Source organism: Helianthus annuus, chromosome 12 (genome assembly GCF_002127325.2).
Source record: "Helianthus annuus cultivar XRQ/B chromosome 12, HanXRQr2.0-SUNRISE, whole genome shotgun sequence".
Lineage (NCBI taxonomy): Eukaryota > Viridiplantae > Streptophyta > Magnoliopsida > Asterales > Asteraceae > Helianthus > Helianthus annuus.
In genome coordinates, this window is record NC_035444.2 from 78,641,125 (window position 1) to 78,668,854 (window position 27,730).

Consider the following 27,730-nt stretch of genomic DNA (forward strand, 5'->3'; position numbering starts at 1 on the left):
TGTGGCAGCGGTTACAACAATCTGATGGCTAAAAACTGAACACGTGCCAACCCCTGATGAAAGATTAAATAATGGAGGACAGTTGTTTTGAGAGCCACTGATGGATCAACCTTCAGTAGTTACAACGGTAACAAATGAAACAGTGGGTGATTTTTACTATCAGTGGATAGCATATCAGTGGATAGAACACTGATTTTGAACAACAGTGCTTATCAAGAATATGAGAGAGCAGGGGTTGACTTTTAACAGTGGATAGACTTTAGAAAGCAGATGTTTGAGCACAACAGTAGTTAAGGGTAAAGAAAAGGTAAGGATTTGAAAGACCATTAAGTCAGCAACTGTTAGTGCAACAGTGTTTGAACTTTTGACAAATAAAATTTGAGCATCTGCTTGTTCAGATGAAGGGAATGATTTTGTCTTGTGTAACCACAACATCATGTCCAGCATCTGTTGATTTACAAGAATGCTATTCTTGACAAAATACATTTTAGATGCAAAATGTCAAGTTTAATATGTCTGCAGTTTTTACAGGAATTTGTATTCAAGGTTTTGCCACATATCATTTACAAGATTTGAAGCTTTTGTAAATTCCTGACAGTGGTTTAGTATCCCAGATGATGAAAATCTTTTTACTAAGGCTACTCATTTTGTGTCTAATTATTTGAATTAGAACATGAGTATCTTAGTAGTTTAAAGTCTGTTAGCAACCAATTTTTGATCTGTGATAAAACAAACTTGAGGTTGATATGACCTTGGCACTAGTACCTTTTCCTTTTGATCAGTTTTTAAGGATAATATCACCAACAAAAATCGAGGTTCTATATCCTGACAGGAGATTGATACTTTTACTATCAAAAAAATAAGTAAAAGTACAAAATATATTATTTATAAAAAAATGAATAATATATCCTGTTTTATTTAAGAAGAAAAACACCTTTCTAAAAATTAAGGTTATTTTGAAAACATCATCAAAAGAATCTAGTAATTCTCCAAAGAAGCTCATAATCACATCATTTTCAAGTTTTAAGAAAATGGTCAATGAATTGAAATACAACGTAGTTACCACTGTTTGGGACCATCTTCTTGTCAATTGATTGCAAAGTCCTCTTATATGTTCAGTCACTGGTGATACTATTTTTACCTGAACTTCCTTGAATCAATGAATGCACAAAATTGCTTGATGACCACTGTTTACCTAACTTTGGACTCTTAAGTGTTTTATATTTATATTCCTTTCTTTTGACTTCAAAAGTTTTGAGATAAACACACTTTTGAGTTTTGTTAATTTTCTTCTTCCCTTTTTACCCTTCCCATTCATAAGTACAAAAATACTTACTGGGAGGTTTTTATTGAGGAGATACCCAGACCAGAATCATTTTACAGCAATTAGAGAGACTTGGACATTTTTTCATAAGCTTATGTCAAATCTCACATCACGTATAATTTAATCTTTTTTTCATCTGATTTCTCAATGTGTTCTTAACACAGTTGATTTGATCCTTTTTAACAGGATTCTACACATAAGATGTAATAACTAAAGTTTTAATTTCCCTCCTTTTATGTTAACAAAAACACCACTGTTTTTATGAAACTAGGTTTTTGTTGACAGGAGGTTCGCACTTTAGTAACAAACATGATAGAAACAACACAAACTTCTTTTCAACACTTGAAATCAATTTTGTAAATAATTATACCATAGTTATCAGACATATTTTCAGATCTGAGCACTATAGGTGTTTTATGTGAAGTTTGTGTGTCTTATGACATCTTGGTTGATTTACAGAGTATCTGAATAATCACTTTGAACATGATTTCTCGTTACTCTGTTTTTCAACTAAATACAATCAACCTTAGTATCAATGAATTTTGAGCTGAACTGTTATGTCAAATTGATTGTTAGATCGAATTTGACTGTCCGAGCTCTGATACCAATTGTTAGGATCGGAGGCTGTCATGATTGTGTTTGTTTGTAAAAATTGAACTGATCAAAAGATATGAATGAAGATTTAAATGCAGCGGAAATGAAAACAAACTTTGTAAACTTAATCAAAGAGAGAAATAGATTTGAGAAACATATGATTTGCATCAGTCGAAAGATTACAAAGTAAATCAAAAGATTACAAAGCATGCTTACAAACTAAACTCCCCCTTAGCCTGATACTCCATGGTTGATTGCACAAGATGAAAGGATTAGACATGAGGAGAAGAACTCACTCAATCAAATGTAACAGTACAGGGTACTATTACATTTATAGGAAAACCAAACCACTGAAGCATCTCAGCTGACGTCACCATGAAAGCGACATCTAACAAACTAACAAACTCTATCTACTGTTCTATAACTACTGACCATACAGACACTGATTACATTTTAATCACTGATGTATAAACACTGATTCTTCATTCCACTGATGTAGTCAACCACTGTTGTTTGAGCATCAGTGCTTTCTTCAAAGGGTGATCAGACCTTGAATGGGCAGTGCTGTAATTCTTCAGCAGTGCTTGGATTCCGTCAGTAGATTGAGCTTCAGCCTTTAAACCTCATCAGTTATTTAGTAGCAGTTGTTCTATTGAGCAGTACTTTGAAGTATATTAGATGCTAAATGACCACTGTCAAGAGGAAAGCTTAATGTAAACAGCTGCTTATGACTAATCCACTGTAGTGATCCGGTTTTTGCTTTCATTATTTGTTCCTCTGGTAGGGTTCAATCCCAACAATCCTCCTCAGGATACTCATCATTAGGACCCTGAATACTTGCTACTTCCTTATCCTGAGATTTGAAAAGATCCACTGCATGATATAGGATATGTAGTATTGGTATCTGAGTTCCTTTTGGTATTCTGACTGATGATCCTAAGTTCTCCAAGGCATCTGCTTCAGCATTATCCACTCTCGGTACCTTTTCAAGTGTAAAAACATCGAAATATCCTGCTAATTTTTTGAGAATTTCAAGATACTCGATTAACCTTTCACCTTTGACTTCATAGGATCCATTAAAATGATTAGTAATTAACAAGGAATCAACAAATACATGCAAACTCTTAATATTCATATTCCTGGCCAACTCTAATCCTACAATTAAAGCTTCATATTCTGCTTCATTATTGGTGGCAGGAAATTCACACCTAATAGCCTGGGGTAATATGTCCCCCTGTGGCGATTTTAGTAGTATACCCAATCCTACACCTCTCACATTAGATGCACCATCAGTATATAATATCCAGGATTCTAAGTTTTCTCCTAGCTGTTGTACTTCTAGGTCTACTTGATTTTGAATATCACTACTGAAATCAGCCACAAAGTCAGCTAGAGCTTGAGACTTTATGGCATTTCTAGGTTCATATACTAGATCATAGGCACTTAATTTTACTGACCACTTAGCCATCCTTCTTGACATCGACACATTTTTAACAGGATAATTAGTTTTAACATGAATCCTATGTGTCTCAAAATAATGTCTAAGCTTTGTCGATGCCATAACTAGGGCCAATATCAATTTTTCTAAATGCGAATATCTAGTTTCAGCATCTAATAAACTTTTGCTAACATAATAGACAGGATACTGCTGACCTTCGTGATCCTTTACCAGAACAGCACTTACTGCATTCCCTGATACTGCAAGATACAGGAATAATGGTTCACCATCCTCAGGCTTCATCAATAGAGGTGTAGTTGAAAGATTTCGCTTCAATTCCTGCAAGGCTGCTTCATGCTTCTCCCCCCATTCGAATTTTTTATTCTTTTTCAGGATATCATAGAATTCCTTGCATTTCTCCGAGGATCTTGATATAAACCTATTTAATGCTGCTACTCGCCCTGTTAATCTTTGTACATCTTTCATGTTCGAAGGTGACTTAATATCCAGGATAGCTTTGATCCGTTCCGGGCTTGCTTCTATACCCCTTTTGGTCACCATATATCCTAGAAACTTTCCTGCCCCCACTCCAAAATGGCATTTGGCAGGATTTAGTTTCATGTTGTATTCGTCCAGGATATCAAATGCTTCTTCAATATCCCGGAAATGATCCTTAGCCTTCTTAGATTTTACCACCATATCATCGATGTATACCTCCATGGTGTCCCCTAGTTTGTCTTTAAACATCATGTTCACCAATCTTTGATATGTTGCACCTGCATTTTTCAGACCAAAAGGCATAGCAGTATAACAATAAATACCTGTCGGTGTCATGAAAGCAGTCTCCACCTGGTCTGAAGGTTCCATTTGGATCTGCTGGAATCCTGAGGATGCATCCATGAAGGTTAACATCACATGACCGGCGGTTACATCCACCATCGAGTTTATATGAGGTAGAGGGAATGGGTCTTTAGGACATGCTTTGTTCAAGTCTGTGTAATCTACACAAACTCTCCATTTCCCATTTTTCTTTTGAACCACAACTACATTTGCTAGCCACTTGGGAAATTTGACTTCCCTAATCATCTTTGTTAGGGCAGGATTTTAATGACCTATGATCCTTACGTGATATCCTAACAAGTGATCCTTGTTTCTTTGGCAGATAGTGATCCTCAGAAGAGCTTCAGGATCAGGATCATGGATCATCCTAAGGATCCTCATACTAACGATTGTTCTCTTTGAATTTAATGTTGTTTTGCAGGAATTACGAGTTGGACCTGGTCTTAGCAACGTTATCAAGGAATCTGTCACGCTAATTTCGCACATGCATAACCAAAAATAGACGTTGTGGAGAATATGGAAACTTAGCACAAATTACGGGCATTTAGTTAGGCTAAATTTACTTCTATTTCTAAAGGGGTAACGAGCTAGTAGTTAGGTGACTTGCCTAAAATACGACCACACACACACCTATATAAAGGGCACTCTTCAGCATTTGGAAGACACAACACATTTCTCACACGCTCTAGCATACGATACTATAGTGATCCTTGTACCTAGCTCGTTACCATCCAAAGTTGTAAACATTGTTTGTTATATTGAAGTTTGGTGATCGGTAGTTTCCATCACCCGAGGTTTTTTATGCCGGAGATCATTCATTGATCAAGGGCTTTTTCCTCGTATAAATCCTTGTGTCACTTGTGCAATTTTCATTTAAGTGATCCTTATCTTTGTTCATCATACCAATCATCATTCCCCGTTTACAAAGAGTTTGGTTGCATTATCCTCGTGTGATTTTTAACCAAAACAGTTTGGCGCCCACCGTGGGGCAATTGGTGCTTCATTCATAAGAAAGTTTTTCTGTTAGTAATCATTCCGGAGCGTTGCATGGCTTCATCGTTGAAGAATACCTCCACAGCGATGTCTGCAGTCAACTCGTCTCAGGGCACTCCACCTTTGCCGCCACCACTAGCTGGATCTCAGAAAAATGCTGAGAAGAGACCAACTCCTATTTTCTCTAAACCTTCATCTTCTTCTGCTCTAACTTCTTCTGCTCCCAGTACTAGTGATATATTTACTTTGATTTTGCAGATGAGGGATCGTATGCAGCAGCAGGATGAAACTAATGACAGGATCCTCAAGGAAATCGGAGATCTCAAAAGACAAAAGAAAACGGCAGAGGATCATTCCCCACTGATGCCCAAATCTTTGAATTTTGATACTCCGATGATTACTTCTCAGCCATCAGAGATCCCAGACATTCAACATGTGGGTGGATCAAGAGGAGTACATTTCGGCTCATCAACAGCGACTCAGGCATCAGGATCATATTTCCAGCCGGCAGGATCCTATATTCAGCATATGGGATCCTTCATGAATTCAGGAGCCTACTCAGGAGCGCAGGAATTTCAAGGATCCTCCTTTATTCCAGGATCATCCCAGGTTCAAGGATCCTTCTTTGTTCCAGGATTATCCCAGGGTCAAGGATCCTTTCTCATCCCAGGATCATCCTAGTTTCAAGGATCCCTCCAGATACCAGGATCATCGAAGAGTTTGCAGACAGGAAGTTCAGATGTCCATCAAGGAGATTTTATTCCGATGCAGACCATTGCTTCCACTGGTCCCTCCATTATCCCAGAATCCCAGCAATACGGATTCACATCCAATGTTCCTAACTTGAACCCGATGGGAGGTAACACTTTTAATAATTCTCTTACCACTAACCATGGATTCATGCAGGATACAGGTATCAACCATGCTATGGCCAGAGAACTGCAGAAACTGAAGGATATGATTTCAAGTGTTCCAGGGGTAGTCAAACCTATCCCGGAGATTGCAGATGGAAGCCATAAGGTATCTCGTTTTGCACCACCAATTTGTGATGCTGAGATACCCAAAAGATTCCATATTCCTACTATGAAGCTGTATGTGTTTTGGTCAAAAATCACACAAGGATTATGCAACCAAACTCTTTGTAAACGGGGAATGATGCTTGGTATGATGAGCAAAGATAAGGATCACTTAAATGAAAATTGCACAAGTGACACAAGGATTTATACGAGGAAAAAGCCCTTGATCAATGAATGATCTCCGGCATAAAAAACCTCGGGTGATGGAAACTACCGATCACCAAACTTCAATATAACAAACAATGTTTACAACTTTGGATGGTAACGAGCTAGGTACAAGGATCACTATAGTATCGTATGCTAGAGCGTGTGAGAAATGTGTTGTGTTCTCCGAATGCTGTAGAGTGCCATTTATATAAGCGTGTGTGGTTGTATTTTAGGTAAATCACCTAACTACTAGCTCGTTACCTCTTTAGAAATAGAAGTAAATTTAGCCTAACTAATTGCCCTTAAATTGTGCTAGGTTTCCATATTCTCCATAACGTCCATCTTTGATTGTGCTAGTGCGGAATTAGTGTGACAGATTCCTTGTTAATGTTACTAAGACCAGGTCCAACTCGTAATTCCTGTAAAACATCATTAAATTCAAAAAGAACAATCGTTAGTATGAGGATCCTTAGGATGATCCGTGATCCTGATTCGGGAGTTCTTCTGAGGATCACTATCTGCCAAGGAAACAAGGATCACTTGTTAGGATATCATGTAAGGATCATAGGTCATAAAAATCCTGCCCTAACAATTGCCCCCAAAATATAAGGAGTATTTATGTAATATAAACGAGTTATATTTTGCCGGTCTTATCTATAACTAACTCAACGGATATATAGCCGTTAAGAATGAACTATCCGTTGCGATCTGACGTCATGGAGGTGACAGCCCTGCATAATCATGATTATAAATAGAGATAGGGATAGAATCGTTTGCATTTAAATTCAAGAACTCTTCCCTTTATAACCGCGACCAGAGGATTGAACAGGTATTCCCCTTTATTTCCTTCTTGCTTGCTCTGTTTCTCTTTCTCTTTCCATCGTTCTATAAAAGATGTTGCTCCGGAACTCTCCCTGTAAGGATCCTAAGAAGAACAGCCCTTTGAAGGGTCAAGGGATCATCAAGGATTCTCATACCGAGAGGTGTTGTTTTACCGACCCTCAAATCTACAAAATCCGTTGTTGCTTTCCGGCGAAAACCCTTTTCAAGTCTTTTAGTCCTACCGCTTTGAGTGATTTCATCTCTGAGACTTGGGTAGCTTTCCCGGTCACTCCTTTCATGATAGGATACTCGTATCCTTTCCCTCAGTTTACCCAATCCTTTTTCTCCCTTACCGGCATCTGCTATATCCAGGCTATGCCGATGATCTGGAGGGTGTTATACACCCTTGAAAGGATCATCGAACAAGAAGGGATAGACCTTGGCATGGCAGAGTTGGCTGAGATGTATGATCTCACAACTTTTGGATCCCACCGATATTTGTTCAAACGAAAGACCGGAGAAGAGCATCCTGTTCTCAAAGTTACCAAAAATGACATGAACTGGAAGCGGCGGTTCTTTTTTGTAAAGAGAGATACCATCCCTAATGGGGAGGATTTGCCAAAGAAGTGGGCCACCCATGGTAGGATATAGGATCCTGGAAGGATCACCGTAGAACTTGTCCTATAGCATGAGAATCACTGATGTTCTGTTGTTTTCTTGTTGTGCAGCTATCTCCGTTTCACATCTGAAGTTGACTCCTGCTGCAAAAGATAGATTCCTGGCTTTTAAGAAGCTTGATCCTGAAATAAGAACTTTCCAGGTTACTATCCAGGATTCTTAGGAAGTATCCTCTGCCTCTGTCACAATGTCAAGTAAGTATCCTTATTTAAAAAGCAATTCTGTGTAGGATTTCAAATTTAACTAGAATACTTATCTTATTTTGGTTGTGTAGGTGCTGGAAAATCCTCTAAGTCTGCTTCGAAGTTCGGCATTGATGATCTTACTAATGTCAAATCTGCAAGGAAGAAGACTCCTGCTGCTAGCCCAACTGCTTCAGCCCCTAAAGCACCAATCAGGGGAAAAGGAAGCAAGAAGATAAAGGCCTCTGAGGATTTGCAAGGTCTGCCCCTGCTTCGCGAACAGTGTCTGGATTACATCAGCGAGGTAAGGATCACGGTCCTGTTTGTGTATCCTGCTGGTCTAAGGATCACTTGGTTTCTGACATTATTCCTTGTCTTCCTTGTAGAAATTTGCTGAAGTAGAGACATATGTTGGCCATGTTGAGGATCAGGATCGCCAGATTGCTGACCTTCAACAGGTTGGGGTGTTGAAGGATCTCAAGATAGCCGATCTTCAGAAGGAGCTCCAGGCCACCAAGAATGATGCTGCCAAGATGCTGATCAACTTTGACTATGAGAAGCACGAGATCACCCAGGATGCCAAGGTCTCTGCCGCGATAACTATGTACAAGATCCAGCTGCAGATGGCTGCGGAGGCTCAGGATCCTGCTTTTGACAAGAGCACCTGGGATGTCGAAGGCTGGAAGGCTAGGCTAGCTGAACTGGAGGATGATGAGGAGGCTGAGGAGATTCCGATGCTTGAGGGTGGAGACATTGGCAAGGATCAGGGTGGAGAGGCAAGTGGAGCCGGTGGTGATGGTGCAGCGAAGGATTGAGCTGCAGGATTGGGCAATGATGGAAATTTCTAGACATAGCCGGAGCCCAATTTTTTTGTTTGGTGGTTTGTGATGTTTTAAAACAATTATGGTCTGTATTTGAACAATAGTTTAGGGTTGAGGATCTAGGATCCTGTGAACAATAGGTAGGATTACATATGGTGGAGGGATCCTCTGTTTGGGGGATGAAGCCATTGTGATCCTGCCGCCTATAATTTCCTGCACTTGCTATGACCGCATGAACAATGGACACCCTTTGCCAACCCATGTGGACGGGCCACGTTTTGCTGGTAGAAACGTGGGTTGGCAATTTTGACAACTTAAAAAAGGGGTTAAATATTTAATGAATAAAACTTTTAACTTTTGACTTATCCTGTGATGTTATCCTTGTTTATCCTTTTAATTTCCAATTGTTTTGATATATATTTGTCTGAGTAAGAAAAGTTAAGCAAATTATGTTTAAGAAATTTAGGATATGATCCAGGACCAAATATCCTATAATCGAGAGCTTCCAAAAAGTGGTTAATTTTAAGGATCATAGGTTTAGTTGTCAAAGTGCAAGGGTTAGTCAAAATAATGAATGTATTCAAAACAGTTAAGGATCATACCTGAGAATCCAAGTTAGGATCCTAACCTTTAACCAGGATAACCATAGGAAGAACTTTAATGGGTAATAAGGATTGAGGATCCTTAATTGTTTATCTTTGAAAACCTGAAAATAGAATATAACTTGGGACTAAGCCAATATCATAGATAAGTTAGTAACTGGGGACAAGCCCAAAGGATCACTGGGGACAAGCCCGAAGGATAACTGGGGACAAGCCCGAAGGATAACTGGGGACAAGCCCAAGGATCGTATGTAAACTGGAGTATGGCCCTCACTGGCGACTATCCAAACTTAGTGACATGAAAATGCCAAAACCTTAGCTAACGTGAAAACGTTAGAAACCTTAGGAACGGATGTATGGTACGTCTACCATTATACGTAGGATCCTAGGTATAGCCAGTACGATGGAATTATCAGCCCCTAAAGCGAGTACTGGTCCCAAAGACGTGAACTATACCAGGATCATCGTGCGCTACAGGCGAAAACTGGGGACAAGCCCAAGGATCGTGTGTAAACTGGGGTTGAACCCAAGGATCTGAGTTGCTTCTGAAGATTGTCGACAATATGCTAAGGATACCTGGACTATCAGAACTCAAAACCTCGTGAGAGAAGGATGAAGGATACATGATCCTTATCCTTAAATAAGAAAATATGTAAATAAGAGTTCAAGCTTAGGACATTACCAGAGTAAGGATCGTCGATATTTCAGGGATACTTGAAGGATACTTCTAATGTAAGGATCATATGTGCCAGAAGGATCCTGCTCACATGAAATATTTCTTCAAGTGGACAGCATTCCAGGCTCTTGGTAACAAATTACCCTCCATGGTCAGCAGTCTATATGCCCCCTTTCCTGCTTCGGCTTCGATCAAATAAGGGCCTTCCCATTTTGGTGCCAATTTCCCATCAGCAGGATTGGTGGTATTCTGGAATGCTTTTCTCAATACCATATCCCCAACTTGGAATTTCCTTATCCTGACATTTTTGTAATAAGCACCAGCCATTCTTTGTTGGTAGCTAGCCATCCTTATCCTAGCCAAGTCTCTGATTTCCTCAATAGTATCCAAGTCTTGAACTAAGTTCTGATCATTTTCCTCAGGATCACGGGTACTTGTTCTAGCAGTTGGAACCATCATTTCTGTTGGGATCACTGATTCTGCCCCAAACACCAAAGAGAAGGGTGTTTGACCAGTAGCATTCTTGGGAGTTCTCCTATCAGCCCAAAGCACATAAGGCAATTCCTCTGCCCATTTCCCCTTCTTGGATCCAAGTTTCTTCTTTAGATTGTTGATGATGATCTTGTTGGATGATTCTGCTTGACCATTAGCTTGTGGGTGGACTGGTGTTGATGTTATCATCTTAATCCCCTAGCTGTCACAAAAGTTAGTAGTTCTGCTCCCAATAAATTGGGAACCATTATCATATACAATTTCAGAAGGAATGCCAAATCTAAATATTTCTCTTAATAAAGGATATAACTTTCTTTTCTCTGACTTGGGCAAAAGCTTCAGCCTCTATCCACTTGAAGAAGTAGTCAGTCATAGCAAGCATGAACACTTTTCCACCAGGTGCCTTAGGGAGCTTGCCGACTATATCCATCCCCCATCTCATAAATGGCCAAGAGGATGGTATAGGATGTAGAAATTCAGCCGGCTGATGAAGGATATTGTTGTGTCTTTGACAAGGATCACACTTCTTAGCATACTCCACAGCATCCCTTTTCATGGTTGGCCAGTAGTATCCTGTCCTTAAGATCCTTGAGAACAATGCCCTGCCCCTAGTGTGGTTTCCACAATCTCCTTCATGGAAATCTTTTAAAACTTCTTGAACTTCAGGATTCTCGATACATCTTAAATATGGTCCTGCAAGAGATCGCTTATACAGCATATTATTTAAGATTGTGAATTGAGATACCTTAATTCTGAAAGCCCTAGGGTTTTCTCCCATAGGAATCTCTCCGTGTTGTAAGTATCTCATGATTGGTGAGATCCATGATCCTGAACAAGATTGAGTATCCTCACTAGGGATCATTGCAGAATCCTCTTCTATTTCCATGGCCACCTGATTTTCAATAGCAGGAGCCAGGATATGGATGATGGGGATACTTATATCCTCTGGGATCTTCAAAGATGATCCTAGATTGGCCAGTGCATCAGCTTCTGTATTTTCTTCCCTTGGTACCTGTGTCAAACTGAAGAAAGCAAAGGAGAGTGCCAATTCTTTGACTATCTCTAAATATTTGGTTAGTTTTTCACCTTTAACAGCATAGGATCCATTAAAGTGATTAGTGATTAACAATGAATCCACGTATACCTCAAGATACCTAATCCCCATATGCTTAGCAATTTGCAAACCAGCAATTAAGGCTTCATATTCAGCCTCATTATTAGTGGCTTGGAACTCACAAGCTATGGAGTGGGGTATTATGTCCCCCTGTGGCGATTTTAGTAGTATACCAAGCCCCGTGCCTTTAACATTTGAGGGTCCATCAGTATGTAGTATCCAAGGATCCTTGGTTTCATCCAGCTGCTGGACTTCCAATTCGGCTTCCTTTTGTAAATCACTACTGAAATCAGCCACAAAGTCTGCTAATGCTTGAGATTTGATGGCTGTTCTAGGCTCATATCTTATATCATGGGCACTGAGCTTTACTGCCCACTTAGCCATCCTTCCGGACATCTCTGGTTTCCTTCATGATCCTTAACAAGGACTGCACTTACTGCTTTTGAGGATACCGCAAGATATAAGGATAACACATCTCCTTTTTCTGGTTTCATCAATGCTGGAGCTGAGGACATGTATTCTTTGAGGGCTTGTAAAGCATTCTCGTGCTTTTCAGACCATTCGAATTTTTTGTTATTTCTTAGGATATCATAGAACTCTTTACACCTTTCTGAGGATTTGGATATAAATCTGTTTAGAGCTGCTATCCTGCCTGTTAGCCTTTGCACATCCTTAGCGTTGGCAGGGGATTTGCTATTCACCAATGCTTTGATTTGTTCTGGAGTTGCTTCAATGCCCCTCTGGGTTACCATATATCCTAGGAATTTGCCTGCTTTAACACCAAAGTGACATTTTGAAGGATTAAGCTTCATGTTATAACTATCAAGGATATCAAATGCTTCCTCCAAATCCCTTAGGTGATCCTCAGCTTTGTTGGATTTTACCACCATATCGTCTGTGTAGACTTCCATAGTTTGTCCAATTTGATCCTTGAACATCATATTCACCAGCCTTTGATATGTTGCACCTGCATTTCTTAATCCAAATGGCATAGCAATATAACAATATAAACCGGTTGGGGTCATAAAAGCCGTATCCTCTTGGTCAGATGGTTCCATCTGAATTTGTTGGAATCCAGATGATGCATCCATAAAGGTTAACAGTTCATGACCCGCCGTTGCATCCACCATGGAGTCAATTTGGGGTAATGGGAAAGGATCCTTGGGACATGCCTTATTCAAATCAGTGAAATCGACACATACCCTCCACTTTCCATTTTTCTTTTGAACAACAACCACATTGGCCAGCCATTTTGGATACTTTACTTCTCTAATCATACCTGCTCGTAGTAATCTTTCTACCTCTTCCTGGATAATGGCATTTCTTTCTGGTGCAAACTTCCTCCTTTTTTGATGGATTGGTTTAACTGACCTGTCAATGCCAAGTTTATGAGTGATAATATCCTTAGATATACCTGTCATATCCTCATGTTTCCATGCAAAGGTAGATTTTCTTCTTTTGAGGAAGGATACGATGTCTTCTTTCATTTGTCCAAGGATCCCTGATCCGATATAGATTTTAGATTCAGGATCATCAGGATCCAAGAGGATTTCGTCCACATCCTGCTCTCTTGCCTCCAAGACACCCCTTGGAGGATACTTTAATTGCTATTGCTCCCTTGATCTCGAGGCTGGTTTCATTGATGAGGTGTAACAATCCTTAGCCTCCTGTTGATCACTATCGATCTTGATTATTCCCCAAGGGCTAGGGAGCTTCACACATTGATGGTAGGTGGATGGGACTGCCTTCATATCGTGTATCCAGGGCCTGCCAAGGATAACATTATAACAAGACAAACAGTCAATAACACAAAATTTCTGATAATTATGTAATCCTTCCACGTAAATTGGGAGTTTGATGTCCCCCAGGGTTTTCTTAGTTTCGCCACTAAATCCCACAAGCACGGAGGATCTTGGTGTGATGTCTGATTCAGGAATACCCATTTTCTTCAGAACATCAAGTTGGATAATGTTTACCGAACTTCCTCCGTCAATAAGGATCCTGCGGACAAAATGGTTAGAAATAAAGAGAGTAATAACTAAACTATCATGATGAGGATCCTGGATGTTAATTCTATCATCCTCATCAAAGGTTATGATTTTTCCTTCCGAGACACTTGATGTTCGAATAGGTCTTTCTCCATTATCCATTTTAGCTTCCTTTGCATGCCTTTTAGCTGCTGAGAAGGATGCACCACAGATGTCTGATCCTCCGAAAATAAAGTTTATCACTTGTGCATCTGCCGGAGGAGCTGGAGCTTTTTCAGGGACCCTTTCAGGATCCTGAGTCCTTTGCTTTTTTCTTCCCAACAACTCTTTTAAATGCCCCTTGCTCAGCAGATATCCAATTTCCTTTCTTAATGCGATGCATTCCTCTGTCAAATGCCCAAAATCCTCATGGTAGGCACACCACTTTGATTTATCTTTAGCTGCGGCTGGTTTGTCATTTTTTCTGGGCCATCTGGATTTTTCTCCTAGATTCTGCATTGCAAGGATTAGTTCATGGTTATCAACGGAAAAACAGTATTCAGAAATCGGAGGATAATCCTCATCATCCTCTTCTTGGTCAACAGCATGCACATTCTGGTTGTCAGCTCTGTTATAGGATTTGAATTTGTTGCTTTTGAAAGAGGATCCTTGCTTCTCTTGTTTTGAGGATCCTACTTGTCTCTCCTGGATCCTCTTGTCATCCTCTAGTCGGATGAACCTGAGTGCCCGAGTCCTTACTTCGTCTAGGTTCCTGCATGGTGTCATAACAAGATCATCATAGAACAATGAATCCCTAAGCAATCCCATTTTGAAGGCCTCAACAGCTGTGGCCACGTCCAAGTTGGGAATGTCCAAGGATTCTTTACTAAATTTGGTTATATAATCCCTTAATGATTCATTATGACCCTGAGTTATCCTATATAAATCACTAGTTATCCTTATTCAATAATCAATTTTCTTGTAGCAGAAAATTTGAACGATTGACTAGTGATTTATATAGGATAACTCAGGGTCATAATGAATCATTAAGGGATTATATAACCAAATTTAGTAAAGAATCCTTGGACATTCCCAACTTGGATGTGGCCACAGCTGTTGAGGCTTTCAAAATGGGATTGCTTAGGGATTCATTGTTCTATGATGATCTTGTTATGACACCATGCAGGAACCTAGACGAAGTAAGGACTCGGGCACTCAGATTCATCCGGCTGGAGGATGACAAGAGGATCCAGGAGAGACAAGTAGGATCCTCAAAACAAGAAAAGCAAGGATCCTCTTTCAAAAGCAACAAATTCAAATCCTACAATAAAACTGACAACCAGAACGTGCATGCTGTTGACCAAGAAGAGGATGATGAGGATTATCCTCCGATTTCTGAATACTGTTTTTTCCGTTGATAACCATGAACTAATCCTTGCAATGCAGAATCTAGGAGAAAAAGCTAGATGGCCTAGAAAAAATGACAAACCAGCCGCAGCTAAAGACAAATCAAAATGGTGTGCATACCACAAGGATTTTGGGCATCTAAAAGAAGAATGCATCGCATTAAGAAAGGAAATTGGATATCTGTTGAGCAAGGGGCATTTAAAAGAGTTGTTGGGAAGAAAAAAGCAAAGGACTCAGGATCCTGAAAGGATCCCTGAAAAAGCTCTAGCCCCTCCGGCAGATGCACAAGTGATAAACTTTATTTCCGGAGGATCAGACATCTTTGGTACATCCTTTTCAGCAGCTAAAAGGCATGCAAAGGAAGCTAAAATGGATAATGGAGAAAGACCTATTCGAACATCAAGTGTCTCGGAAGGAAAAATGATAACCTTTGATGAGGATGATCGCGTAGACATCCAGGATCCTCATCATGATAGTTTAGTTATTACTCTCTTTATTTCTAACCATTTTGTCCGCAGGATCCTAATTGACGGAGGAAGTTCGGTAAACATTATCCAACTTGATGTTCTGAAGAAAATGGGTATTCCTGAATCAGACATCACACCAAGATCCTCCGTGCTTGTGGGATTTAGTGGCGAAACTAAGAAAACCCTGGGGGACATTAAACTCCCAATTTACGTGGAAGGATTACATAATTATCAAAAATTTTGTGTTATTGACTGTTTGTCTTGTTGTAATGTTATCCTTGGCAGGCCCTGGATACACGATATGAAGGCAGTCCCATCCACCTACCATCAATGTGTGAAGCTCCCTAGCCCTTGGGGAATAATCAAGATCGATAGTGATCAGCAGGAGGCTAAGGATTGTTACACCTCATCAATGAAACCAGCCTCGAAATCAAGGGAGCAATAGAAATTAAAGTATCCTCCAAGGGGTGTCTTGGAGGCAAGAGAGCAGGATGTGGACGAAATCCTCCTGGATCCTGATGATCCTGAATCCAAAATCTATATCGGATCAGGGATCCTTGGACAAAAGAAAGAAGACACCGTATCCTTCCTCAAAAGAAGAAAATCTACCTTTGCATCGAAACATGAGGATATGACAGGTATATCTAAAGATATTATCACTCATAAACTTGGCATTGACAGGTCAGTTAAACCAATCCATCAAAAAAGGAGGAAGTTTGCACCAGAAAGAAATGCCATTATCCAGGAAGAGGTAGAAAGATTACTACGAGTAGGTATGATTAGAGAAGTGAAATATCCAAAATGGCTGGCCAATGTGGTTGTTGTTCAAAAGAAAAATGGAAAGTGGAGGGTATGTGTCGATTTCACCGATTTGAATAAGGCATATCCCAAGGATGCTTTCCCATTACCCCACATTGACTCCATGGTGGATGCAACGGCGGGTCATGAACTGTTAACCTTTATGGATGCATCATCTGGATTCCAACAAATTCAGATGGAACCAGCTGACCAAGAGGATACGGCTTTTATGACCCCAACCGGTTTATATTGTTATATTGCTATGCCATTTGGATTAAGAAATGCAGGTGCAACATATCAAAGGCTGGTGAATATGATGTTCAAGGATCAAATTGGACAAACTATGGAAGTGTACATAGACGATATGGTGGTGAAATCCAAAAAAGCTGAGGATCACCTAAGGGACTTGGAGGAAGCATTTGATATCCTTAATAATTATAACATGAAGCTTAATCCTTCAAAATGTCACTTTGGTGTTAAAGCAGGCAAATTCTTAGGGTATATGGTAACCCAGAGGGGCATTGAAGCAAGCCCGGAACAAATCAAAGCATTGGTGAATATCAAATCCCCTGCCAACGCTAAGGATGTGCAAAGGCTAACAGGCAGGATAGCAGCTCTAAACAGATTTATATCCAAATCTTCAGAAAAGTGTAAAGAATTCTATGATATCCTAAGAAAAAACAAGAAATTCGAATGGACTGAAAAGCATGAGAATGCTTTACAAGCCCTCAAAGAATACATGTCCTCAGCTCCAGCATTGATGAAACCAGAAAAAGGAGATGTGTTATCCTTATACCTTGCGGTATCCTCAAAAGCAGTAAGTGCAGTCCTTGTTAAGGATCATGAAGGTACACAATATCCTGTCTATTATGTAAGTAAGAGTTTACTTGATGCTGAATCCAGGTATTCACACCTTGAAAAACTTATTCTTGCACTAATTATGGCATCTACTAAACTAAGACATTATTTTGAAACCCATGTTATTGTTATCAGAACTAATTTTCCAATAAAGAATGTCCTCAGGAAACCAGAGATGTCCGGAAGGATGGCTAAGTGGGCAGTAGAGCTTAGTGCCCATGATATAAGATATGAGCCTAGAACAGCCATCAAATCTCAAGCATTAGCAGACTTTGTGGCTGATTTCAGTAGTGATTTACAAAAGGAAGCCGAATTGGAAGTCCAACAGCTGGATAAAAACAAGGATCCTTGGATACTACAAACTGATGGATCCTCAAATGTTAAAGGCACGGGGCTTGGTATACTACTAAAATCGCCACAGGGGGATATAATACCCCACTCCATAGCTTGTGAGTTCCAAGCCACTAATAATGAGGCTGAATATGAAGCCTTAATCGCTGGTTTGCAAATTGCTAAGCATATGGGGATCAGGTATCTTGAGGTATACGTGGATTCATTGTTAATCACTAATTACTTTAATGGATCCTATGCTGTTAAAGGTGAAAAACTAACCAAATATTTAGAGATAGTCAGAGAATTGGCACTCTCCTTTGTTTTCTTTAGTTTAACACAGGTACCAAGGGAAGAAAATACAGAAGCTGATGCATTGGCCAATCTAGGATCATCTTTGAAGTTCCCAGAGGATATAAGTATCCCCATCATCCATATCCTGGCTCCTGCTATTGAAAATCAGGTGGCCATGGAAATAGAAGAGGATTCTGCAATGATCCCTAGTGAGGATACTCAATCTTGTTCAGGATCATGGACCTCACCAATCATGAGATACTTACAACACGGAGAGATTCCTATGGGAGAAAACCCTAGGGCTTTCAGAATTAAGGTATCTCAATTCACAATCTTAAATAATATGCTATATAAGCGATCTCTTGCAGGACCATATTTCAGATGTATCGAGGATCCTGAAGTTCAGGAAGTTTTAAAAGACTTCCATGAAGGAGATTATGGAAACCACACTGGGGGCAGGGCATTGTTCTCAAGGATCTTAAGGACAGGATACTACTGGCCAACTATCAAAAGGGATGCTGTGGAGTATGCTAAGAAGTGTGATCCTTGTCAAAGACACAGCAATATCCTTCATCAGCCGGCTGAATTTCTACATCCTATACCATCCTCTTGGCCATTCATGAGATGGGGGATGGATATAGTTGGCAAGCTCCCTAAAGCACCTGGTGGAAAAGTGTTCATGCTTGCTATGACTGACTACTTCTCCAAGTGGATAGAGGCTGAAGCTTTTGCCCAAGTCAGAGAGAAGGAAGTTATATCCTTTATTAAGAGAAATATTATAACTAGATTTGGCATTCCTTCCGAAATCGTATGTGTTTTGGTCAAAAATCACACAAGGATAATGCAACCAAACTCTTATGTAATCGGGGAATGATGCTTGGTATGTTGAACAAAGTAAAGGATCACTTTGATGTAAAATACGCAAATGACACAAGGATTTATACGAGGAAAAAGCCCTTGATCAATGAATGATCTCCGGCATAAAAAACCTCGGGTGATGGCAACTACCGATCACCAAGCTTCAATATATCAAACAATATTTTTACAACTTCGGATGGTAACGAGCTAAGTACAAGGATCACTATAGTATCGTGTGTCAAAGCGTGTGAGAAATGTGTTGTGTCTTCCGAATGTGGAAGAGTGTTATTTATACAAGTGTGAGTGGTCGTATTTTAGGTAAATAACCTAACTATTAGCTCGTTACCCCTTTAGGAATAGAAGTAAATCTAGCCTAAATTATCGCCCTTAAATTATGCTGAGTTTCCATATCGTCCTCAACGTCTATCTTTGATTATGCAAATGCCAAAGTTGTTGTGACGAGTTCCTTGTTTGCGTTGCTAAGAGCGGATCCTACTTGAAATCCCTGCAAGATAACATTAAATCCAAGGAGAACAACTGTTAGTATGAGGATCCCTAGAATGGTCCGTGATCCTGATCCTGGAATTCTTCTGAGGATCACTATCTGCCAAAGAATCAAGGATCACTGGTTAGGATCACATATAAGGATCATAAGTCATAGAAATCCAGCCCTAACAGTATGTGATAATGGTTCCCAATTTATTGGGAGCAGGACTACTAACTTTGGTGACAGCTGGGGGATTAAGATTATCCCAATTTACGTGGTAAGATCATAAAGCTCGGCCAGCTCTGCCATCCCTAAATCAATCCCCTCCTGCTCGATGATCCTCTCGAAGGTACACAGAACCCTCCAGATCATCGGCATGGCTTGGATATAGGACATGCCGGTCAAAGAAAAGAAAGATTGGGTGAAGGCCGGAAAAGGATACGAATATCCTATGGTAAACGGAGTTGCAGGAAAGGCCACCCAGGCATCAGAAACAGAGTCACTCAGAGCAGTGGATGTGAATGACTTGAAAACGGCATCCGCCGGAAAACAATGACGAATCCTATCTACATGAGCATCGGTAAAACAGCATCTCTCCGTAGGAGAGTCCTTAATGATCCCTTGGCTTTTCAGGGGACTGCTCTTCTTGTGATCCTTATGGGGAGAATTTCGGAGCAACATTCTCGTGGCAGAACAAAAACAGAGCAAGAGAAGAAAAAACAAAGCAGGAAAAGGAAGAAAGAAAGGAAGAGAATACCTGATCAATCTTCGGAGGAGTATATCCTGAATTTAAATAACAAATCGATCCTTACCCTATCTCCTATTTATAATCATGATTTGCAGGGATGTCACTTCAGTGACGTAATGATCGCAACGGCTAGTCCGGTTATAACGGCTAGTTATCCGAGTTGTCCGTTGAAGATAAGATCAGAACAAAATATAACTCATTAATTTACAATAAACTCCTTATATTTTGGGGGCAATTGTTAGGGCTGGATTTTTACAATACATGATCCTCACATGTGATCCTAACCAGTGATCCTTGTTTCTTTGGCAGATAGTGATCCTCAGCAGAGTTCCAGGATCAGGATCACGGACCATCATAGGATCCTCATGCTAACAGTTGCTTTCGTTGAATTTAATGTTGTTTTGCAGGATATCTAGCAGGATCCGCTCTTAAGCATCACAAACACAGGACGCGTCTTTACAACTATAGTATGTGCTTATTCGGAGATGGACGTTGTGAAGGATATGGAAACTTGGCATGATTTAAGGGCGATAATTTAGGCTAGATTTACTTTTGTTTCTAAAGGGGTAATGAGCTGATTATTAGTCCTTTTACCTAAAATAGGTCACCTACACTTGTATATATAACACTCTTCCCCATTCGGAAGAACGGACAACACAATTCTCACACGCTTAGACACTCGAAACTATAGTGATCCTTGTACTCAGCTCATTATCATCCGAAGTTGTAACTATTTTTCTTATATTGAAGTTTGGTGATCGGTAGTTGCCATCACCCGAGGTTTTTTATGCCGGAGATCATACAGTGATCAAGGGCTTTTTCCTCGTATAAATCATTGTGTCTTTGCATATTTTATACTGAAGTGATCCTTTACTTTTTCAATAAACCAAGCATCATACCCCGTTTACATAAAGTTTGGTTGCATTATCCTTAGTGTGATTTTTGACCAAAACAGTTTGGCGCCCACCGTGGGGCAATTGGTGCTTCATTCATAAGAAAACCTTTTGTTCGAAATCATTTCAAAGAATTACATGGCTTCATCATTGAAAAACATGTCCACGACAATGTCTGCAGTCACCTCGTCTCAGAACACTCTGCCTCCTCCACCGGCTGGATCCCAGAAGAATGCTGAGAAGAGACCAACTCCTACTAACTCTAAACCTCCATCTTCCTCTGCTATGAATTCTTATACTCCCAGTACTAGTGACGTATTTACTTTGATTTTGCAGATGAAGGATCGCATACAGCGGCAGGATGAAACTAATGACAGGATCCTCAGGGAAATTGGAGATCTCAAAAGACAAAAGAAAACGGCAGAGGATCATTCCCCACTAATGCCCAAATCCTTGAGCTTTGATACTCCAATGATCACTTCTCAGCCATCGGGAATTCCAGACGTGCAAATTATGGGAGAATCAAGAGGATTGCACCTCGGATCAACAGCAATGACTCAGGCATCAGGCCCACACTTTCAGCCGGCAGGATCCTATCCCCCGCATACGGGATCCCTCATGAATTCAGGAGCCTATCCGGCAGCACAACAATTTCAGGGATCCTACTTTGTTCCAGGATCATCCCAGGGTCAAGGATCCTCCTTTGTTCCAGGATCGTACCAGGGTCAAGGATCCTACTTTGTTCCAGGATCATCCCAGGGTCAAGGATCCTCCTTTGTTCCGGGATCATCCCAGGGTCAAGGATCCTCCTTTGTTCCAGGATCATCCCAGATACCAGGATCCTTCCAGATGCCAGGATCCCTAAAAAGTTTGCAAACAGGAAGTCTAGATGTCCATCAAGGGGACTTCATTCCAATGCAGACCATTGCTTCCACTGGTCCCTCCGTTATCTCGGAATCCCAGCAATATGGATTCGCGAACTTGAACCCAATGGGAGGTAACACTTTAAATAATTATCTTACCACTAACCATGGATTCATGCAGGATACAGGTATCAATCATGCTATGGCCAGGGAGTTGCAGAAGCTAAAAGATATGATCTCAAGTGTTCCAGGGGTAGTCAAGCCTATCCCAGAGATTGCAGATGGAAGCCATAAGGTATCTCGCTTTGCAACACCAATTTGTGATGCAGAGGTACCCAAAAGGTTCCATATCCCTACTATGAAGCTGTATGATGGTACAACGGATCCAGAGGAACACGTAGCACAATACAGGGAGAGGATGGAGATCAATCCTATCCCAGAAAAGTTGAAGGAAGCATGCCTATGTAAAGGATTTGGATCCACTCTTACTTTATCAGCTCTTAAATGGCTGCTAAGTCTTCCCCCTTACTCTATTATTTCATTTGCTAATTTAGTTAATTTATTCAATAACCAATTCTCTTGTAGTAGAAAATTTGAAAGATTAACTAGTGATTTATATAGGGTAACTCAAAGTCATAATGAATCATTAAGGGATTATATAACTAAATTCAGTAAAGAATCCTTGGACATTCCCAACTTGGATATGGCTACGGCTGTTGAAGCCTTCAAAATGGGACTGCTTAAGGATTCATTGTTCTATGATGATCTTGTTATGACACCATGCAGGAACCTAGATGAAGTAAGAACTCGGGCACTCAGGTTCATCCGGCTAGAGGATGACAAGAGGATCCAGGAGAGGCAAGTAGGATCCTCAAAACAGGAGAAGCAAGGATCCTCCTTCAAGAGCAATAAGTTCAAGTCCTACCATAGAAATGACAACCAGAATGTGCATGCTGTTGACCAAGAAGAGGATGATGAAGATTATCCTCCAATCTCAGAATATTGTTTTTCCGTTGATAATCATGAACTAATCCTTGCAATGCAGAATCTAGGAGAAAAAGCTAGGTGGCCCAGGAAGAATGATAAACCATCCGGGACTAAAGACAAGTCAAAATGGTGTCCTACCATGAGGATTTCGGGCATCTAACCGAAGAATGCATAGCTTTAAGAAAAGAAATTGGATATCTGTTAAGCAAGGGGCACCTAAAAGAATTATTGGGAAGAAAAAAGCAAAAGACTCAGGATCCTGAAAGGATCCCTGAAAAGGCTCCAGCACCTCCGGCAAATGCACAAGTGATCAACTTTATTTCCGGAGGATCAGACATCTGTGGTACATCCTTCTCGGCGGCCAAAAGGCATGCAAAGGAATCAAAAATGGATAATGGAGAAAGACCTATTAGAACATCAAGTGTCTCAGAAGGGAAGATGATAACGTTTGATGAGGATGATCGCATTAACATTCAGGATCCTCATCACGATAGTTTAGTTATTACTCTCTTTATCTCTAACCATTTTGTCCGCATGATCCTTATCGATGGAGGAAGCTCAGTGAACATTATCCAGCTTGATGTTCTGAAGAAAATGGGTATCCCAGAATCAGACATCACACCAAGATCCTCTGTGCTTGTAGGGTTCAGTGGAGAAACGAAGAAAACTCTGGGGGACATCAAACTCCCAATCTACGTGGAAGGATTACATAATTATCAGAAATTTTGTGTTATTGACTGTTTATCTTGTTGCAATGTTATCCTTGGCAGGCCTTGGATACATGATATGAAAGCAGTCCCATCCACCTACCATCAATGTGTGAAGCTCCCTAGCCCATGGGGAATAATCAAGATCGACAGTGATCAGCAGGAGGCTAAGGATTGTTATACCTCATCCATGAAGCCAACCTCGAAGCCAAGGGAGCAATAGCAATTACAGTATCCTCCGAGGAATGTCTTGGAGGCAAGGGAACAAGATGTGGATGAAATCCTCTTGGATCCTAGTGATCCTGAATCAAAAATCTATATCGGATCAGGGATCCTTGGCAAGATGAAAGAAGATATGATATCCTTCCTCAAAAGAAGAAAGTCTACCTTTGCATGGAAGCACGAAGATATGACAGGTATATCTAAGGATATCATAACTCATAAACTTGGCATTGACAGGTCTATAAAACCAATCCATCAAAAAAGGAGGAAGTTTGCACCGGAAAGGAATGCCATTATCCAGGAAGTGGTAGAGAGACTACTTCGAGCAGGTATGATCAGAGAGGTAAAATATCCAAAATGGCTAGCCAATGTGGTTGTTGTCCAAAAGAAAAATGGAAAGTGGAGGGTATGTGTCGATTTCACCGATCTGAATAAGGCATGTCCCAAGGATCCTTTCCCACTACCCCACATTGACTCCATGGTGGATGCAACGGCGGGACATGAACTGTTGACCTTTATGGATGCGTCATCTGGATTCCAACAAATTCAGATGGAACCATCTGACCAAGAGGATACAGCCTTTATGACCCCAACAGGTTTGTATTGCTATATTGCCATGCCTTTTGGATTAAGAAATGCAGGTGCAACATATCAAAGGCTGGTGAATATGATGTTCAAAGATCAAATTGGACAAACTATGGAAGTATACATAGATGATATGGTAGTCAAATCAAAGAAAGCTGAGGATCACCTAAGGGATTTGGAAGAAGCATTTGATATCCTTGATAAATATAACATGAAGCTTAATCCTTCAAAATGCCACTTTGGTGTTAAGGCAGGAAAATTCCTAGGATATATGGTAACTCAGAGAGGCATTGAAGCAAGTCCGGAGCAAATTAAAGCACTAGTGAACATCAAGTCTCCTGCTAATGCTAAGGATGTGCAAAGGCTAACAGGCAGGATAGCAGCTCCGAACAGGTTCATATCAAAATCCTCAGAAAAATGTAAAGAATTTTACGATATCCTAAGGAAGAACAAGAAGTTTGAATGGACTGAGAAACATGAGAATGCTTTACAAGCCCTTAAAGAATATATGTCCTCAGCACCAGCATTATCAAAGCCCGAAAAAGGAGATGTGTTATCCTTATATTTGGCGGTATCCTCAACCGCTGTAAGTGCTGTCCTTGTTAAGGATCATGAAGGTACACAATATCCTATCTACTATGTAAGTAAGAGTTTACTTGATGCCGAATCCAGGTACTCACACCTCGAGAAACTTATTCTTGCATTAATCATGGCATCAACTAAGCTAAGGCATTATTTTGAAACCCATACTATTGTTGTTAGAACTAACTTTCCAATTAAGAATGTCCTCAGGAAACCAGAGATATCAGGAAGAATGGCTAAGTGGGCAGTAAAGCTTAGTGCCCATGATATAAGATATGAGCCAAGAACAGCCATTAAATCCCAAGCACTAGCTGACTTTGTGGCTGATTTCAGTAGTGATCTACAAAAAGAAGCAGAATTGGAGGTCCAACAGCTGGATGAGACCAAGGATCCTTGGATACTACACACTGATGGATCCTCAAATGTCAAGGGCACAGGGCTCGGGATACTACTAAAATCGCCACAGGGGGACATAATACCCCACTCCATAGCCTGTGAGTTCCAAAGCAACTAACAATGAGGCTGAATATGAAGCCTTAATTGCTGGCTTGCAAATTGCTAAGGATATGGGGGTGAAATATCTTAAAGTATATGTAGACTCATTATTGATCACCAATCACTTTAACGGATCCTATGCTGTTAAAGGTGAAAAACTAACCAAATATTTAGAGATAGTCAAAGAATTGGCACTCTCTTTTGTCTCTTTCAGCTTAACACAGGTACCAAGGGAGGATAACACGGAAGCTGATGCATTGGCCAACCTAGGGTCATCCTTGAAGATTCCAGAAGATATAAGTATCCCTATCATCCATATCCTAGCTCCTGCTATTGAAAATCAGGTGGCCATGGAAATAGAAGAGGATACTGCAGTAATCCCTAGTGAAGAAGCTCAATCTTATGCAGGATCATGGATCTCACCAATCATGAGATACTTACAATACGGGGAGATTCCGATGGGAGAAAATCCTAGAGCTTTCAGGATTAAGGTATCTCAATTCACAATCCTAAATAATGTGCTATATAAACGATCTCTTGCAGGACCATATTTAAGATGTATCGAGGATCCTGAAATTAAAGAAGTGTTGAGAGACTTCCATGAAGGAGATTGTGGAAACCACACTGGGGGCAGGGCATTGTTCTCAAGGATCCTGAGAACAGGATACTACTGGCCAACCATGAAACGGGATGCTGTAGAATATGCTAGGAAATGTGATCCTTGTCAAAGACACATCAATATCCTTCATCAACCAGCTGAACTGCTACACCCTATACCATCCTCTTGGCCATTCATGAGATGGGGGATGGATATAGTTGGCAAGCTCCCTAAAGCACCTGGTGGAAAAGTATTTATGCTTGCCATGACTGACTACTTCTCTAAGTGGATAGAAGCTGAAGCCTTTGCTCAAGTCAGAGAAAAAGAAGTTATATCCTTTATCAAAAGAAACATTATAACTAGATTTGGCATTCCCTCTGAAATTGTATGTGATAATGGTTCCCAATTCATTGGAAGCAGAACCACTAACTTTTGTGACAGTTGGGGAATTAAGATGATAACATCAACACCAGTTCATCCACAAGCCAATGGCCAAGCAGAATCATCCAACAAGATCATCATCAACAATCTGAAGAAGAAGCTAGGATCCAAGAAGGGAAAATGGGCAGAGGAGTTACCTTATGTGCTATGGGCTGATAGGACAACTCCCAAGAATGCCACTGGTCAAACACCTTTCTCTTTAGTATTTGGGGCAGAAGCAGTGATCCCAACAGAGATGGTGATCCCAACTGCTAGAACAAGTGCTCGTGATCCTGAAGAGAATGCTACAATCCTGGCTCAGGATTTGGATACTATTGAGGAAATCAGGGATCTGGCTAGGATAAGAATAGCAAGCTACCAACAAAGAATGGCTGGTGCTTACAACAAAAATGTTAGGATAAGGAAGTTCCAAGTCGGAGATATGGTGTTGAGAAAAGCATTCCAAAACACTATCAATCCTGCTGATGGGAAGTTAGCACCAAAATGGAAGGCCCTTACTTGATTGAAGCAGAAGCAGGAAAGGGGGCATACAGATTGCTAACTATGGAAGGAAACTTGTTGCCACGAGCCTGGAATGCTGTTCACTTAAAGAGATACTTTATGTGAACATGATCCTTCAAAGCATGTGATCCTTACACTGAAGTATCCTCGAAGGATCCCGGTGATGTCAGTGATCCTTACTCTGGTAATGTCCTTATCTTAAAACTATTACATTTCCTTACTTTTTACCTAAGGATAAGGATCATGTATCCTTCATCCTCTTCTCACGAACCATTTGAGTTATGATAGTTCAGATATCTTCAGCATATTGTTGAAGCTCTTCAAAAGCACCACAGATCCTTGGGTTCAACCCCAGCTATCCTTAGGATTATCCCCAGTTTCCGCCAGCAGCGCACGATGATCCTGATATAGTTCATGTCTTTGGGACCAGTACCCACTTCCGGGGCTGACAACCTCATCGTACTGGCTATACTCAGGATCCTCCGTATAATGGTAGACGTACCATACATCCGTTCCTAAGGTTTCTAACGTTTTCACGTTAGCTAAGGTTTTGACATTTTCATGTCACTAAGTTTGGATAGTCGCCAGTAAGGGCCATACTCCAGTTTACATACGATCCTTTGGGCTTGTCCCCAGTTATCCTTTGGGCTTGTCCCCAGTTATCTCTTGGGCATGTCCCCAGCTACTAACTTATCTTTTACATTGGCTTAGTCCCAAGTTATGTCTCATTTTTCAGGTTTTTAAAGTTAGACACATAAGGGTCCTTAATCCTTATTAAATCTCATCTACGGTTATCTTGATTAAAGGATAGGATCCTAACTTGGATCCTCAGGTATGATCCTT